The 19,572-nt window shown below is 34.4% G+C and overlaps 1 protein-coding gene across 1 annotated transcript in view; it reads right to left on the reverse strand.

Moving 5' to 3' along the window:
• COL19A1 (collagen type XIX alpha 1 chain) overlaps positions 1 to 19,572 on the reverse strand; it is a 325,436-nt gene that overhangs the window by 196,567 nt on the left and 109,297 nt on the right. The window lies entirely within an intron of this gene.

Raw genomic sequence — 19,572 nt, forward strand, 5'->3', positions numbered from 1 at the left:
ATGTATTTTATGTTATATATATGTGACATAATGTTTATATATATATAAATGTTTACATATATATACACAAATATATCATTGCAAACTTTTAACAAAATAAATTTAGTGTAGAGACTATTTGATTTGTGTTATTCTCTGGTCTGTTGGTATGAAAGTAAATCGACTTGCTATAGATCAGAAACAATTTAAACACATTTGTTTTGTAAATTATAAAGGTTTAAAGGTTCCACATACATTTATGATATAGTCAGCTTTTCAGTACTTTAAACCATTAAAATGTCTTGTTTTCTATATACTATTAAGAATCAATAAGTTAAGGAATATCTTTAAGCAAATCCCTTTTGCCTAAATGTTGTAAATTTGAAAATTAAAAAAAATGTGGTATATTTACTAATCACATATATAGATTAACTAATGAAAATAAGTTATAAAACAGAACTCTTCTAAATAAAATATCCTTTTCTAACTTAAAGGATATCTGTGATTAAGATTTATCATCTTAATATATCTCACAATACATATTAATTTAATGTTTTGTTGTTGTTATTGATGACGATAATGACACAGAAGTGCCTCACTGATTGTGTTTCTGAAAGGTAAACAAAGACTGAGAAACACGATAGATTTTTCAAAAACTGCCAAGCCAGAGCTTAAGGTTCTAACTGTGATCTAGTGAACAGAGTCTGGTGCTTGGAAACGGGAAGCTTGCGTCTAATCACACATCTGTCTCTACAGCTGTGTGAATCTTTGCCAGGTTGACCTCTTGAATTTTTTTAACTGATAAAAGCAAATAACTTCTACACCTACCTAATTGGTATTGTTGCACTGCTGGAGATAAAAGAATCTACATGCAAGGTGCATTTACCCAGATTCTTTTAAAATCAGTCTTCATAAGGACACGAGGATGATCAGAGATAAAGGCTGAGACAAGTTTGTTTTGAGAGCAATGTCCCTGCTTTTAAAGTCTTAAAGAGACTGTCTTGATAAATGTATTTATGTCACAAATTGTTCAAAATTCCTTTATCTAAATGGATTAGAGTCAAGATTATTCACCTAATTGCCTTTGTGACATAAGCCTAATTAAGTTATCTCTCCAAGGGAGAGAAAAAACTTAAACTAACAAAATAACTTCTACAGAATCAGCTTATATCAATTTCCTTTAGCAACCAAAAATGCAAATAGATTAATCATTACAGATTATAAATTTAATTTGGTTCAAATTTCATATATGAAGAGAAGATCCTCTTTTAAGAAACACTCTCACTGATGTATCACAAACTATTTCCAAGATCATGTTACTGTCCATTACTTAGAATAATTTTAGGCACAAAAATGTTAGTATAATTAAAGAATTTAGAAGATCCTTGGAGTTCAAAATATCAAGTGATCTTATCTTTGATTTGCTAACTAACTAACAGACGGCATGATTCTGGTTAAACAACAGATGGTTTTACATAAGTTCAAGTCACCCACTATTAAGTTTCCCTAGTCTTGTCTACTCAGTTAACTTGGCTAATTGCTGGCAGGAAAGCCACCCAGTTGATATTCATACAGAGTCTAGAATTCAAGACTCTTTTGTAGAAAGGAGACCTTTTGGAAATCTACTATTAGGCAATAGTCTTTCATGTTTGCTAATGTAGTGTCAGAACTTCCAAGCCTCACAGCAATTGATTTTGTGGTACTGGGACAAAGGAGATATTCAAAGAACTGTTGTCCTGAGTACTATAAATACTAACATGTAACAGTAAGTTAATGTGTTCACTGAAATGGTCCCAATGTACCATGTTGGCAAGATGGTATGCCACATCCTGCCCTTCCCACTTTGCTTAAAATTGTGGTCACTACATTAGGAATGACAAATAATAAGATATAAGTTATTTTCAGATTAGCTGAGGAGAGAAAGAGGTGGAAGGAGAATATCTGATTTGCTTTTTCCCCATTCCCATTTTTTTAAATTTTGTTATTTTTTATTTAAGTTTTAATTCCAGTATCATTAACATATAGGGTAATATTAGTTTCAACTGTACAATATAGTGATTTAACACTTCCATACATCACCTGGTTCTCATCACAAGTGCCCTCCTTAATCCCCATCACCTATTTCAACCCATCACTCCCCCAGACCGCCCCCTCCTCACTCTGGTAACCATCAGTTTGTTCTCTATAATTAGTCTGATTCTTGCTTTCTCTCTCTCTCTCTCTCTCTCTCTCTCTCTCATTTTTTCCCCTTTGCTCCTTTAGTTTCTTAAATTCCACATATAAGTGAAATCATGTGGTACTGGATGGACCTAGAGAGATAATGCTAAGTGAAATAAGTCAGTCAGAGAAAGAGAACATTTGATTTTAAAAAGGAAGGAGGCAACATAGCAGAAATAAATCCTGGGTAATGTGATATACCAAGAGGATGTCTCTTTGGGGAAGCCAAGCCTAAGGTGATATCTGAGGAGGTGGAAAAAGCATGCACAGGGCATGAGAATGGGCAGGATGTGAGATAAGCTAATACAGGCCTATTTTTCAAAATCGTTTGACTGGTCTGCCCATTCTCAGATGCACAAAGGCAGAGGCAAATATTAGGTCTCCCATAAATGTCTTGTGAATGAAATATCATCAGGAGGAATTTTGAGTAAAATAATGGCGTTTTAAATGACAGTTTCTCAGGCTTATTTGGAACTGGTGCCACATCTAGAATGAATTCTCAAAACTGCCAAATCATCTGTGTACTAATGTAAAATTTTCTGAATTATAGCAATGCTTGCAATGGTATTTCAGGCCCTTCTCAAAATCCACCATTTCATTTCATTTTGCTGATGAGGAAAGGAGATGAAACTTTATTCTCATCTGGGAGAGACAATTCAGTCTTTTGCAGCTGCTGCACGGGATCCAGTGAGAATTACAGATCTAGGAGGAAACTCTCCAGTCATCACAGGCAGATCTCAACTGTGAGGTCCAGTGACTTGTTCTTTCTCTGACTAGGATGCAAGGACCAGAGGGGTTTCTTTTTTGCTTGTTTTGGCATTAAATCTTCTATAAACTTTTCTAGGAGGTCTCACTCAATTAGAGTTAGCAAGATATAAAGAGCAAAGTATTTAACATCAGTAAAATCACAACCTTTCTGAGCTTCAGTTTTCTTATCAATCAACTTGGCCTAATAATATCTATCTCTTGGCATTATTTTGAGCTGCTCCCTGTGAGCAGTAAATAAACTGCCAATAAATGTTACTTTTTATTAAGATAAAAATTGTAATGAATTGATGTAAGTTTATGAAACTTGTAATTATACTGTGGTTATATGAGAATATCCCTATTCTTAGAAAATATATAATGAAATATTTAGGGTTAAAGGGCTCTGATTTAAGTAACTTATTCCCAAGTCATATAGAAAATATATATGAATATGTATACTATGTATAAATATATAATGTACATATATGTAAATTATGTATATTTATGAGTGTGTGTGTGTGTGTGTGTGTGTGTGTGTGTGTGTAGAGAGAGAGAGAGAGAGAGAGGTGGAGGGAGAGAACATGAATAATCCACCATAGGAGGTAAAGGATATATGAGTGTTTTCTATACTATTTTTGCTTTTACTGTTTTGCTGATATTATTTTATAAAGTTTGTGGTTTAGTTTTACTCATTGAACTTTGACTAAGAAAAATTCATGTAATTATAAGTCTACTTAAGTAAAGCAGTATTAAGTAATCAAACAAATTATTAATCACATGACAACTCTATGTGAAGCCTTATGCCAAGGACTAGGGATATGAAGACTCAGCATTGTTATTTGGGGAAGACTAGCCTCTGATAATTGACAAAGGAGTCCAAAACATTGAGACCCAGAGGGATTTGGGGGTAAGATAAGCATGGTGAACATGTGTGGTTAGACTTCACGTTGGAGATGAAAATTAAGTTAGACCTTGAACTATGGTTAGGATACAACAGAGAAAGGGAGAAGTCAAAGATTCCTCATTTATGTCAAGGGGCTCAGAGGCTAACTGGAAGAGGCTGACAAAGAACGGGACAATTGGAGGATCAATAAGGATAACTACAATGGATTAAAACAGGTTCATAGTACTAAAAAAGAAATAAAATAAACATAATTTGGTAAGCATTGTAAGATACTAGAGAATCAACTCATTATTTTGAAAAATGGAAAGAATCAAGCATTTATCAGGACTTTCTTTGTGAACCAAACCACTGGGTAATCAGAGAATAGGTGAGGGGAAGTCCCTCCTTATAAAAATATTATAGCTAATTAATGTAGAGGAAATGATAAAATTAAAATATTTTACAACCCTAAATGAATTAATGGATATAGGTATTGATGACCAACAGTTGTGATCATCACAGAAATTTCCAGACATTTTATTGCTTCTGACAGAAAAATTTATAAAGTAGTGTTGCCTAAAATATTACACCTAAATCTGATCTAACTACCATTGAAAGCAAACACAGAGGAGATAGAAACGTCTTAAACTACCCCCTAGAAATATAATCAGCAAATCCAGACTGGAAAATTCTTCAAGACAAACAACTTGGCTTCTGTTGGTGGGAATGCAAGCTGGTGCAGCCACTCTGGAAAACAGTATGGAGGCTCCTCAAAAGGTTGAAAAGAGAGCTACCATACGACCCAGCAATTGCACTACTGGGTATTTACCCCAAAGATACAAATGTAGGGATCCGAAGGGGTACATGTACCCCGATGTTTATAGCAGCAATATCCACAATAGCCAAACTGTGGAAAGAGCCAAGATGTCCATCGACAGATGAATGGATAAAGAAGATGTGGTATATATATATTCAATGGAATATTATGCAGCCATCAAAAGGAATGAAATCTTGCCATCTGCAACGACATGGATGGAACTGGAGGGTATTATGCTGAGCGAAATAAGTCAATCAGAGAAAGACATGTATCAAATGACTTCACTGATATGAGGAATTCTTAATCTCAGGAAACAAACTGAGGGTTGCTGGAGTGGTGGGGGGCGGGAGGGATGGGGTGGCTGGGTGATAGACACTGGGGAGGGTATGTGCTATGGTGAGTACTGTGAATTGTGTAAGACTGTTGAATCACAGACCTGTACCTCTGAAACACATAATATATGTTAAAAAAAAAAGAAGAAGATACTAGGAAGGGAAAAATAAAGGGGGGAATTGGAGGGGGAGATGAACCATGAGAGACTATGGACTCTGAGAAACAAACTGAGGGTTCTAGAGGGGAGGGGGATGGGGGGCTGGGTTAGCCTGGTGATGGGTATTAAAGAGGGCACGTATTGAATGGAGCACTGGGTGTTATATGCAAACAATGAATCATGGAACACTACATCAAAAACTAATGATGTAATGTATGGTGATTAACATAACATAATAAAAAAATTACAACAAAAATTATAATCCTCAAAGCAGCAAAAGTATAATATAACTTAAATAGAAATAAAAGTCTACAGAAACATTAAAAAAGTGACAAACAACTTGGCTTGTTACAAATAATTACAAATAATGTAATGAAAACAACAAAATGACAGAGAGATAGAGAGGAATATTACAGAGTAATAGACATTCAAAAGCACAGTAACCAACTGGAATGTGTGGGCTTTATATGACCCTGACTAACGCAAATTGTTAAAGAAATGTTACAGCCTTTATGATCTTATTGGAAATCTGAATACCAAATGACCAATGACATTAAGAAACTACTGTTAGGTCGCCTGGGTGGCTCAGTTGGTTGAGCGACTGCCTTCGGCTCAGGTCATGATCCTGGAGTCCCGGGATCGAGTCCCGCATCGGGCTCCCTGCTCAGCAGGGAGTCTGTTTCTCCCTCTGACCGTCCCCCCTCTCATGTGCTCTCTCTCTCTCATTCTCGCTCTCTCAAGTAAATAAATAAATAAAATCTTAAAAAAAAAGAAATTACTGTTAAATTTAAGTGTTAATGGTATAATGATTATGTAAGAAAAGCTCTTGTGTCATTTAGATGCACCCTGAACTGATGAAGCATATACTGTCTGGGATTGCCTCAAAATAACATAGGATGGGGTCCAGCTGCAACAAGACTGGCCTGGAGTTGAAGCCAGTTGGTATGTACACTGGGATTCATTACCTTATTCCATATATTTTGTGTTTGTTGAAATTGTCCTTAATAACTTCTTTATTATGCCTGAGTACAGGTTCTTTGTACAAAGATAAGTGAAGTATATTTTTTCATCTCCACAAATAGAGCGATATGTCATTTACACATATTCCTACTTAAGCTTTCTGATACCTGTATAAGAATTTCTTAATAGGTGAAACCCTGGAAATGAAGACAAAAGTTACTTATTCACAACTAATGTCTAGCATTTATAGAAGATCTTATGTGCATGAGATACTATTTCTCAGAGCTTTAACTCGTTCACCTCACCATGACACTAGGGATCAGGTACTACTATTCCCCACATTCTAGATGAGGAAATTGACATAGAGCAAGATAAAGTATCTCAGCACAGCTGATAAGTGGCAGGGTTTGAACTCAGGCAGTCCTGTTCTAGAGCTCCGGTTCTTAAACTTTAGTGTATATTTAACTCTGTACTTAATTATTGGCAAGATAATTAGTGGCATGTTTTAGGCGAGATCCAGAGCAAAAGAAATGGACGAGGCTGTTTCAGAACAAGATAAAGGTAAAAGTAAAGGCACAATTAAAGGGACTGGCAAGTTAGCTGGTTTGGGTAAAACAGGATTCTGAACAAGAGAAACGCAGTTGGGAAGTCAGACAAGATTAGCTTGTAAAAGACTGTGAAGGGCAAGTGAGGGGGTGTCGGGACATCCTCCTATAGCCACTGGGGAGCCACCGACTCTTTTTGAGCAGAAGACTGATACCACACGTTCTGAGATTAATGGAACTGGACATGCAGGACAAGTTGTTGGGAGGGGGGAGATTTGGAACTTGGGTTAACGGCACGGGAATACAAGAGAAGGGCAGCCATGAGAAACGAGATGCGACAGAAGCAAGAGACAAGAGAGAAATGAGTTAACAAAAATGACAAGTTTGGGGTCTGGGCAAAGCTTGGGAGGATGGTGATGTCTTCATCACAAATAGAAAACGTCAAATGCAGGAAGAGAAGCAGACATGAGAGGAAAGAAGGGTTTTGCTTTAGACCTACTGAACTAATGAAATAAAGACATGTGGGAAGATAGGTCCAGGAGGTAGTGTGGTAAAGTGGACCAGGAAAGAACCAGGTGCAGGTGCAGGATATAGATTCAGGAATCATCCTCCTGAGAGGTGAGAGCTGCATGAAGACAAATCGAGACTGCCAAGGGAAATGGGGGAAGTAGTTTGGTTTGAATCTCCAACAGTAGTAGGGCCTCTTAACACATGGATATTGTTTCCTATTTTTTTAATTCCTCCAGGGCATTTAGTACAGAACTCAGTAAACTCTCTTGTCTGATTCATGAAAAGATACAAGAAATGCTAGGAACCTTCATAAGTAGTGTTTTGTTCTCCCAAATTGATCCCCGTACAGCATGGACTTATCAGGAGTGAGGATGGTTTATTTTCTTACTGTCTTATCTGTGAACCAACTAACAGGGAAAGGCCACATCTCAAAAGCAAACTCGGAGTGGAGGATGAGGACCATTCTCAGATATACAATCCTACTTTAGACTGTACTATCTTTATCTTCTGGCCTCTATTACGCCCACAGTGATAGGGACATGATTCACTACTGAATTGTCAGTCAGGTCTAGCCAGTATGAGAAATAGAGGAAAGAACACGTAAGTTTCTACCTGCCTTGAATGTTATAAACCGCTGATAAGTAAGGCTGCAGTTAATTGGGAATGAAACTACAGGAATGGGTAAAGAAAGCTGCAAGAATGCTGCACTTTTGCACGTTTAAATTATTTCTAATTTAAGTTTAAAAACTCCGAAAACTAAAATAAATATCTGCCTCCCACAGCAAGGCCAACAGCAAACCATTTCTGAGTCCTTCCCAGAACATGGATGAATCAGATTATTTAGTTTAAAGCTTTAAGGATCCAGATAATTATCTCTTTTACTTAGTTTATTCCTCCCATGTCAGAACTCGATGTTCGTACTTCATTTCAGACTTTTCACATTTTCCATTTACTGCAACCTGGGGCTGAGAAAGCCCGCTACTTGACTAGATTTTACGGGGCACTTTTATGGTATTAACAACTCTATTCCAGCAGGGTTTCTCTACAGGAGAAGGAGGAATATTAGCCAGAGGACTCCTAGGTAAGGCACAGCTGGGGATCCTTATTAACAATCAAGAACCAACCCCACAAAGCAGTTAAGCACAGCTGGGAGGCATTTTGTTAGATCCAAGTCTTAGAAGCCCGTGAACGGAGGAGGGGCTGTGATGTAAATGGTGATGCTTCTGTCCCTAACTTTTAGAAAACCTCATAAGCACATAAAAGCACCTCTAGATGACTCTATGTTACAACCACTTTTCTGTTCATGAAACCAGTAACCAGGCAATCCTTTCAAAGACTTTCAACATGACGTTTGTTTTAAATTTATTTCAGCCATCAGAGTTGACACTTCTCAGTAGCAAACGAATTCTCCTTCCATATAAGCCTTGAATCTGGGCCACAGGTAAGTTCAATTTTTCCCTGGGTCAAAGGCTACTGTTTGTCCTTCTAAAATGAGGGAAAATGGGGAAAACTAATTTAGGAGATAGAGTTATTAGTAAATAATATAATTCCACTTTTTTATACTTCCATTTTTGAGGAAGAATATAGAATGAAAGAACACGATAGAGGGTTTTTGTTTTGTTGTGCTTTGTGTTGGTGTAGCCAGTGGTGTGCTGTAGATAAAAGTTGCTTATAATTGCTGAACATCCAGAGGCCTTGAGTGGACACCTCTGGGGTGGTGCCTTTTGATCTCAAGCTGTCAAAATGATTTTTTTTAAATGCCCAAAGTCTTAGCAGTGGAGAGGATTTCTAATGGACAGTTGCATTCAAATCTCTCTTCTCTATTAATTTCCCAGCTGCTACTACAGAATGAGAGTTAATGACTCAGAGTCAGAGCCACAAAACTTGGTGGCTTCTTATATAGGTCCAAAGGGGGTAGTACAGGTAAGAATTGGTTTCAAAATAAGTATTCCTTGAAGAATGTTTAGGGAATCTAACATGACTCTACAGTCAGATTGTACACCCAGAACTCAGTCTAGATAGGACTCTAGGTGTTAACTACCTTGTGTGGATAGGTTTATGGATTAAAATAACCACTGCTCTCAAATTTTACTTATTGTACAAGAATCTCTGAGGGAGTTGATTAACATGCAAACTCCCAAGGTACATGTCTAGACTTCCGATCCAGTAAATCTATGGTGGGACTCAGGAGCAGACATTTTAAGCACCCAGGAGATTCTGATATAGGCAGTCTACAGACGATAATATGAAAAACACTGGATATATTTTATCCTGGATGTTTTTCATTAAAGTATATCCATTGATAAGTAACAACTAATAACCTCATCTTAAACTGAAACACATAAACCTTCACACACCCTTTCGGACACATAAAAGGAGGTTTTTTTTTTTCTAATTATATATAATAATCTATGTCATTAAAAACTTTTACTGGCACTCACTACTTTTAATTGACACCTTTCTATGTGTGTCATTTGAAGTGAAAAAAACAATAATTAATTGTAAAATTTGCTTTCTTCCTATGTTGCTGAAAAAAATTTACTTTTCTATTTTTATTTTTCTTAACTAAGCAAGACAAACATATTCAAGCTCTAGCCTACTAGAGCAAACTCCCTAAGTAGGATATGACATGAAGAGAATATATGTTTTAACAAGGCCCTGAACTGTGTTTTCCAAAGACCCTAATGGGCCCACTGGAGTTGTTATAATCTATTAAATTCAATTTATGAAGGTAGAAAGTCCTTAAATATGCATTTTATGATAATATGCTTTTTAAGATGTCCCTTGATATATATTATACACACTGCTAGACCATAATGGCTATTAACTCAAGAAAATTAATAATATGCATTTTTAAATGGCCTAAACTTTCAAAGACCCCCAGAAGAGAATTTTTTAAGAGAAGTTTTTGAAATAAAGGAAATTTTTACAATTTTGCAGAAAAAGAAATAAACATTTAAGGAACCTTTGGAGATGTTCAGCAATGATGAAGGGAACTGAGATTCCATGTCTCTACTTTCCACTCTCTGTACTCACTTTCAAGGGTCCTTGTTTTTCTGATTAAGCTATCTCTCCGATAGACCTAAATGCAAAATCTGAGTCTTCTCTTTTCCTTTGTCTCTTTTTCTAATGGTGCTGAACTCACATTGGACCTTGGAAACATGAATGTCAGGAAGGCTGTTCTTATTCAGAGGAAGGAGTAAAGAAATGAATAAAATATCTCCGTGTTGGCATTTGTCAATCTCCACTGATTTACTTAGAGTCTCTTCCACTGATAGACTCACTGATGGACTCAACGAAAATGAGGTTAAATACAACTTTTAATCTTGTACTATCACAATTTTTGAAGTGAGGAATTCATTTTCAAGTATTACAATGCCCAAGGAAATAATTATTTCTCTAAAAGACATGTTTTGAGGTATATTTTCTGTTTTGACCCCATTCCTTAGATAGGGAGACTTTTTATACTTACTCAAATTGAATCTAAACAAAAATTTCCCTCAAATGCTACCAGCTCTTATATGAAGCTGGTATTACACATTTGGTTATTATATTTACATTAATTTCTTTTCTAAAGTGAAGAAAACTATCAATCTCCTATGGAAAAGGTTTTAGGTTGGTCTCAGATAACTCCACAGCAACATTCAATATTCAATGATAATAGACCAATAGCTAAAATGTCTATGAGGAAACAAGGAATGTCCCAAGAACTATAAACCCAACTAAATTGTCAATTAAAGCAGCACATAAAAAAAAAATTGGGGGGGAATCTCCACATACTCTGCATATATATTTTTCATGACCTTTTTGAGGAGAAACTACCAGAAGACAGACATCAGCCAACCAAGAAAATACAGAAACTGTAGGCAAGGGGCTGACCATGAATACAGAGTCCATTTAGCCGTATAATGAAAAGAAAAAAGAAAAATTAGGAATTATGTCTAAGAACAAAACATAAATACACTGAAAAATTTTGAAATTGTATATCAAAAAAATTAGAAGGGAAAGCAAAGAAGAGTGGGAAGTTGGGTATATATAATAATTCCATTATCTTTTGTGATGAGGTGTTAATACATTGTCTTTAAAACCAATAGATTAAATAACAGAGATAGCATATCAGTAAGGCCAAGGTAAACTAACCAAAATAATATCATTCATTGAATTCAGATAGTGGCAGGGATAAAAGTATAAATCTATTAATTCTGCTCTTCCAGAAAAGAAAATCAATAGATAGTGGAAAAACAGAGAATGTAGTTTATTTTATGAATATAAGCACTGGAACAAACATTTTCCAGATTTTGAGAAGAAACAAAAAACAAAGTAATTGAACAAGACAAAATAATTAAACCCATAATTTAACTTTTTTCACTAAGAAACCTCCAGATCCTGTTTGCTTTTCTGTGAATTCTTAGAAATACTTAGGAGGAATTCAAATGTTATACATATAACTTCAGAGAAAGGGAAAAAAAGGTCACAGTTTTCAACTCATTTTATGAGGCCAGCATAACTCTAATGCCAAAACCTGACAAGGAAATTGTAAGAAAGGAGTATCTCAAGTTTTTCATAAACACGGATACAAAAATCCTAAAAAAAAGTTATTAGCTAATTGGACCTAGTGATATATAAAAAGAAATAATACATCATGAACAAATGAGTTTTATTCTAAGAATCTAAGTCTTGTTTAACATTTAAAAGTTAATCAGTGTAATTTACCACATTAATAGAAAAAAAAGAAAGTCATATTATCATCCTACCACTTCTAGGAAAAACATTTTTAAAATTAAATATCTGAATGGGTATTTAAGGGAAAACTCAGAAAACTATATTCTTAATATTCTTATTTTGATAAAGGTTCTCTACAAAAACCTAAAGCATACTTAATGATAAAATATTGAATTCTTTCTCCTTGAATTCAGGAAAAAGATAAAGATGTCCCTTATACCATTTCTATTCAATATTGTACTGAACATCCTAGCCAGGGCATTATGACAAGAAAAAGAAAATACAGGAAAAAGAATCAGAAAGGAAGAAGTAGAACTATTTATTCACATATGATATGGCAATCTACAAACTATTAAAATTGATCAGTTAATTAGGCAAAGTTGCTGGACACAAGGTTAATCAACAAAACTCAATGTATTTCAATATTCTACAGCAAACAATTGGAAGTTAAAGTCTAAAATTATTCAAAATATCATTAAAAACATCAAATACCTATTACTCAACCTAATAAAAACTAAGAATTCTACATGGAAAATTGTATTTGTAAGAGGCAATAAAAAAGACCTAAATAAATACACTATGGACTGGATGACTATAATATCACAAGGAAAATTCCTCCCAAACAATCTATAGAGTGAAAGAAAACTCATTCAAAACATCAGTAGGTTTTATGTGCCTGAGTGTGGGAACTGACATGATTTAAAAATTAATATGGAGATGCCAAGGGCCTAGGGTTCCCAAGACAGTCTTAATGAGCAAAAACTGAAGGACTTTCCTTACTAGTATTCTCAGAACAATATTTATTACAAAATCTCATTCACGCAGTGCTGTATAGGTACAAGCATAGACAAATAAATCGCTGGATCAGAATACAGAATCTTTGCTCCCTTTCTTTGCATATTTTTATTTTTAGTCTTGTTAAATTGGTTCTTGTGCTGCATGATCCTGACATTATCATTGTCATGATCCTAGTTCAATTTTATTTGTGTATTATTGTAGAAGTTATCTAGCTGTTTTTCCTATCTTTAATCCATCTCTCTTGAGCTTGTCTTTTAAAATTAAAAAATTACCTAAAACATAGTTTTATATAAATTTCTAAAAATGATCTCATAAAATATAAACTTTAGTACATACGTTAAAATGTTTTCTTATGAAATATTTGCTACACATTCCAGAATATATGTATCTGTGAATGTATATAATATAAAATGTATGAATATATTTAAACATATACTTTATGAATATAAAATTTATAAATAAAAATAAACATAAAATTTATAAATGTAAAGTATTTCAGATATAAGTTTTTAAATAAAAAGAATATATATAATGTAAGCTATGAAGTGTAACAATAAAACACACTATTCTTCCGTAACTTTTTTGTTTTTACCCCTTCTCCAGATGCCAGAGGTTTATTATCAGCTTGTAGCTACCCTTCCAAATTTTTTCTCCAAACTCGTATAATCATAACTGGAGACAGACAGAAAGACAGGAACACACACACACACAGAGTATGGATTTTTTTTTTTTTGCTTTAAAAATAGGTTATATTAGATATGTTACACATTTTTTTCTCCCTCAACATTACCTTCTATAAATCAATTTAGATTACCCACTGTGGTCTTAATTTATTCTCTCAGTAGTTCCTTAGTACTCTATAATAGATGTGCCATAATTTATCCAAGTGTTCTCCTGTTAATGACTATCCACTCTTTCCAGTTTTCTGCCACTACAGATAATGCTGCAATAAACACCATTATATGCATGTGAGATACTTTAGACAGATCAGAGTCTCAAGAAGGGATTGCTAGGTAAAGGAGGTGGTGCATTTAAAATATTTTTTGAATAGATGTCGCCAAATTGCTTTCCAAAAGAGGCTGTTGTTTTACACATACCACCAGCAATGTGTGGGAATGCCTTTGTCCTTGAATCACATCCAGCAACAGGTGCCAGGGTGATGGGTATAAAGTCATAGCTCATAATTGCTTTAAATTTCATATCACTGACTTCTAGCGCATCTAAGCCTTTTATATCTGTGTTAATATTTTGAGTTTGCTTTTTAGTAAAACTACCTAGTCATACATTCTGTTCACTTTAAAAAACTCACTTGTTTATCTTTTCTCATCAATTGTTAAAGCTCTCTGAAAAGTATTAATGTTATTGGTTATCTGTTAATTACATTATAATATCAGAACCAACATTTTCTAATTGATTTTGATTATTGTCTTTTACAATTGAAATGTTTTATTTTTTTTACATCCGTCTTTTGCTTTATAGTCCCTGAATTTACACATTTGGTTAGATATACCCTTGGCCCTAGACTGTAAATGCAAAATATCTATTGCATTGTTTTGATTTTTATATAAATCCTTCATGTATCAGGAATTTATTTTTGTATAGGGTGTTAGATATATTTCATATGAATATAGTTGGCTGTGCCAGCACATCTGTGAAACAATCCACCCTTTCCCACTGAACTGAAATACAAAATTTACTAAACTAAATTCTCATAAATCCAGGGACCAATTTCTAGATCCTCAGTTTTGCCCCACGTATCATTATACTACATGATACAATATTTATGGTATTACAGTGACTTTAATACAATGTTATATCTGGTAAAGCACATCCACCTTTACTATTCTTTCTCAATTTTTTTTTTTTTTTACTATTTCCACTTATTTATTTGTCTGTATAAACCTTAAACAATTTTATCTAATTTGAAAGAAAATTTTAAAACATGTCAGCATTCTCATTTGTATTGCATTAAATTTACATGCTAACTTTGAATTGCTAAACTTTTTAATAGTGTAACTTAAAAAAATGGTATCTATATTCATTTAGATCTTGCTTCATATGCTTTTTCTTTGTATATATCATGTTCCTTTCTTACCCAAATTTCCCCAAAATTCTTATTGCTTTTACCACTTATATTAATATATTTCCTATATATATTTCTAGGTATTTAAGACTAAAACGAAGGAAATCTATTGTGTTTTCAGCATATATCTGATACCTAACCAATTACCCAAAATCTTTTATCAGCTAAACGTCTTTTCTACCAAAGTCTCTTAGGTTTTCTGTCTGTACAATCCAGACTTTAGGAAAAAGGGATGGATTTCTCTCTTCCAATGCATACAACTTAGTATTCTTTTTTTTTTTTTTAGATTTTATTTATTTGACAGAGAGAGAGAGCAAGAACACAAGCAGGGGGAGTGGGAGAGGGTGAAGCAGGCTTCCTCCTGAGCAGGGAGCCCAATGCGGGACTCGATCCCAGGACCCTGGGACCATGACCTGAGCTGAAGGCAGACGCTTAACAACTGAGCCACCCAGGCACCCACAACTTAGTATTCTTGTGAAGCAAAGGTGATGGTAATCTTACCTCGTTAGGTCCTAATATTCCTTAATTTCTAATCTAGTTTTGCTCTTTTAAAAAAATAATATTCACTGTTGGGTTTTAGTAAAAATGTTTCATTAATTCCTATTTTACTTAAAGATTTTTTAATTAAAAATGATTATTGCATATTATGAAAAGCTTCAGCACCTATTGGTATAATCATAAACTTTCATATTTCAATTGATTGTTGTGATGTATTCTGTTCATATAATTCTTTAACTTCAATGACCTTTGACTTTCTAGTATTATACTACTTGATCCATCTTTTGATGAATTATTGAATTCTGTTAGCTAATACTTCATATTTTTAATATATATGTTCATAAGTAATACTTGATTATAGTTTTATTTTTTATTAGGTTTAGTATTAAAATTATGCTGACTTCATAAAACTACCCATCTTCAAAAATTGGCTAGATAAAATCCTGCTGAAAAACCCAATTAGTCCTGATCCTTTATTCAATGGTAGATCCTGAATCACCTCTCCACAGTAATTGCTTAGACAGTAATTAATATAGTCATATTTTCCAGTTATTCTTTGTCAATTTTTTATATTCTTTTGGAGGAAATTATCCATATTTCTGGGTTATCAAATTTGCTTCGTCTTTAGAATTATACATGGTAGTCTCCCAGAATTCTCCCAATCCTTACACTATCTGTGGTCAAACTTACGTTTATAAATTTCTTTCTTATTTCTATTTTGTCTCATTTCTATTTTCTAGTCTCTGTTTCCCTAACTGAATTTTATTTATTTATTTTATTGGTCATTTTATTAAACTAGCTTTTGGGTTTTTTTTACCCTTTGTTTAAAATTTCTGTTTCATCGATTTTAGTGATTATATTACTTTGGTGTATTTATTGCTTTTTTTATTATTATAAAGATAAAACATTTCTTTTACTTTTATAGTTCCTCTTTTATAATAAATACATTTTGTACTATATATTTTCACCCTCAGTACAGCTTTTTTATGTTTCACATGCTTTAGTATAAAGTGTGTTCTTGTTCATTCATTTCTATGAATTTTTCTTTTCATTTACTATTTTGTTCAAAGGTTATATTTAGGAGTGTTTTTCTTAATTTCTTGGTTTCTTTACTATTGCTTATAACCAGGAATATGTCTTGCAAAATGTCTGCTTTTTGAAGTTGATTTTTTTTTGGCTGAGGAATCATAATATTTTCTAAATATTCCATGAATGTGTAAAATAATTGCCTATTGGGTAAATGATTCTCTCTCTGACTTTCTGTCTCTGTCCCTCTCTTTCTCTGTCCTGTCTCTGTCTCTCTTTCTTTCTGTTTCTCTGTGGAGAATCAGCAATCAACTTAATGAAAGGAGATATGGAAAAAGCTGCAGGTGCCAGCTCAAATTATACCTGAAATTTCTTATTCCTCTTCTCAAGAACCAAAAGAGGGAATGAAAGCAGCAAAGCCTACTTTTCACTCATACTGATCAGAGGTAACACATATAGAATCCCTGAGGATTCTTCTGACAGTTTGAGGAGGATGATCATAAGAAAAGACTGGACATCTGGCTAAGTAAATTATTGGAATTTAGATCAGTAAAATTTGGGGTTCTTTGTAAATATGGCCAAGACTATTTATTAGCAGGTAAAGTCAGGAATTCACCCCTTAGACTTTAAGGTCAAATACTAAATCTTATTTGACTCAAAAGAAGTGGTTGCATCTCATGCTCTTTCTTTCTTTCTTTCTTCTTTAATTGAAGGCAAAAAAAAAAAAAAATACTTAGATTAAGTTGTCTTAGGCCTTTACCTAGAAGAAAAAACCTAAAGGCCAAATCTATTTCCCCTATTAGACTAAAATTTTTAGTTTCTATAAATTGTGAGAACAAAGAAAATAGAGAGCTTCAGAATTTCCTGGAAAATGCCAAACAAAAAGCTTATCCAAAGTCTTATTTAAGCCAGCCTGAGTCTTTCAAATCTTCTGTCTGGAGTCTTCAGATGGGTCTTCTGGTGGGAAGACTTTTCCAGAAATATCAAGTTTCCCTACCATACTGATTGCTTGCTTGGGTGTCAGATGGTGACCCTATTAGGGGAGAGTGAGCTAAACATGTTGTCAACTGAATGCTCAAAGGGAACCTCTTTATGTTAATTTTTGGCAATTCTCCTTGTTGAGTGCTCAGCACCAAGATGTGCTTCATTCAGTATATAAAAAGTTATTTTCTTTTTTTATCCTTCTGGTGGTCACTGCTTTTCCTTTTGTTATATAATATACTCCATCTGCTTCCCCAGACATCTTGTACTTTATCCCCGCTGTGCCTTTAAATCAACTATTCCATTTTCCTTTTCCTTGTTCTGGAGAACACCTACTTATGCTTCAAGCATCACTAATGAATTCTTATCTAACTCACTTCCCTCTGCCAGATAGTTATGCTTTCCCTCCCCTTCCTTCCCACAGTGTCCTTTATGATCCATCAGATACTTCATAAGTGCTCTTTGAAAGAATGTTTTGTCACTTTCATCTCTGTTAGCCTAGTACTAAACACAGTATCTGGTACAGAGTAGGTAGTAAATTAGCACATACATGAATGACTGGACAAACAAATGTGTTCTAAAACCTAGCATGTGTTTTGAAGGAAATTTCAATATCATAATAGGTTATAGTTGGCATCAAACTACTTTAAAAACAAAGTGAAGGTCTTTTCATTCACTGATTCTAGCTAACTACACTTGAGACCAAGACAGACATTAAGATAGGAAAGGGCAGATAAAAGACAGATAACTAAGAGTTCATGAAAATTAGTCACTGACATGGATTTGTGAGAATCTTGGAGAGGGAAAGGACAAGATCCAATAATGTTTCCTCATTTAAAACATACACATGAGTAATGAGTAAGCCGGATATTGATTCCTGGCAAAATTCTAGAATTAATTATTAAACAAATTGGTTTTATGTTATTAGTAAAGAATAAGATGAATATCAAGAAAGTATACCATGTCAAAAAACAAAAATCATGCAAAGGTTATGAGATTGGCTTAATTCAGTAAGAATTTTAACAAAATTTCTCAAGATGTGTTGGTTAAATGTGGGTTAAATTGTAATGAAGTGAGTGAGGAAGTGGTTAAATATACTAATTTCATCTTTATTTATGTTTAGTTGTGACCTAGAAAGAGTACTCCAATGGTGCGCAACAGAGATGTGCTACAGGCCTTGTCTTATTCAGTATTTATATATGTTACTCAAAGACTCAGGATCTATGTATACAAAATACATGGCTGTTACAAAGTTGAAAAAAAAGTGACTACTGCTAATAGATGTCAGAATCAAGAATTAAAAGCTGACAAGTAGGAACACTAGGCTAAAAACCCCCACATAGAAGGTAGCACATATAAATGTAAGTGCTTATATTTTGATTCACGAAAAAACTGCCTGAGAGTAGTGCAAACCTTTTCCATTTTGATATCCATTCTACTTCTAAACATTTGTGATCCCAGAGGTAATGTAGCTTAGTGCTCTCCTTTTACAGGGGATGACTCTGAAACAGCCATGCAGTCATCTAAAGGCAGAGCCAGGATTAGGGCTCAGCTCTACTAAATCCAAGTTCCTTCACTCTACCACACTGCCTACTGTATTCACTGCTCAAAACATGATAGAACTTGTCTGCTTGTAAACATTACACTAACAGTTGATTGACAAGCCACAGCATCACGAGATGAAGGTTGTGAGGAATATGAGGGACCCAGAAACCAGGATCCACAAAGCACAGTGGAAAAAACTAAAATACCAACATGGTTTAAGAGAACACATTAGTTATCTTCAACTCTCCAAAAAGTTGTCAGTAACTTGGAAGAAGGAATAATCTGAGAATGCATTTTCCCAGGGAGGTTAGAACTGGAATAAATTGGCCAAAATAACAGGGACTAGATTTTGGCTTAAAATAAAGAACTTGGAATTATCTCATTAACATTAATAAGCAGAGCCTGGTCGACCACCTGTGAAAATCCACCTAACAGATGAGTGTCAACGTAGATGACCTCCAAAGTTCCAAAAGGAAGAACTCTTGATTTGACCTCTATTTACTGGGTGCTATTGTGTGACTCAGCCCTGTGATTTTTACCAAGATGTCAGCTCTGTAAACCATCTATATATACAAGTAAAGCTTAAGTGACAGGCAGGATCACTATCAGTGAGCCCCTGGAATACAGCCAGAGGGTGAAGCCATCTGCATTGCCACACTCCTTCCCAGGGCCAGACAAGTGCAGGTACTTAAAATAACATTCCTCAAAATGTTTGCCCAAAGCATTAATGTGTTAGCATTTTGTCTTTATTTTTCATCTTATGGTATGCTT

This window comes from Zalophus californianus, chromosome 7 (genome assembly GCF_009762305.2).
Source record: "Zalophus californianus isolate mZalCal1 chromosome 7, mZalCal1.pri.v2, whole genome shotgun sequence".
In the NCBI taxonomy this organism is placed as follows: domain Eukaryota; kingdom Metazoa; phylum Chordata; class Mammalia; order Carnivora; family Otariidae; genus Zalophus; species Zalophus californianus.